Source organism: Brassica oleracea, chromosome C7 (assembly GCF_000695525.1).
Source record: "Brassica oleracea var. oleracea cultivar TO1000 chromosome C7, BOL, whole genome shotgun sequence".
Lineage (NCBI taxonomy): Eukaryota > Viridiplantae > Streptophyta > Magnoliopsida > Brassicales > Brassicaceae > Brassica > Brassica oleracea.
Genome location: NC_027754.1, coordinates 17,248,707 through 17,249,039, shown reverse-complemented (window position 1 = coordinate 17,249,039; position 333 = coordinate 17,248,707).

The following is a 333-nucleotide window of genomic DNA, read 5'->3' as shown; positions in this document are numbered from 1 at the left end:
ATGTATTTGATTTTGTGTAGGGTGTTTTATGAATAAGGTAATGTGAGAGTTTGTTTTATAAATAAGCAAATGTGGGAATTGTGGTTTGGAATGGAAATAAAGATGGGGTTTAGAATATATGAAGTAGAAAATAAAGAATATGGGGTTTGGGATTTCAGATTTTAGGGATTTAAACATAACACTCGTTAATTCCTCGTAAAGCGACGTCGAACTTACGACACAGGCCTCGTTAATTCCACGTAAGATAGAATCATAGTAAAGGACTCGTAAGAAGATGAGGAAATAACGATGAAATAAAAAATAAAGAAAGCGACCCCCGTTAAATCCACGTAG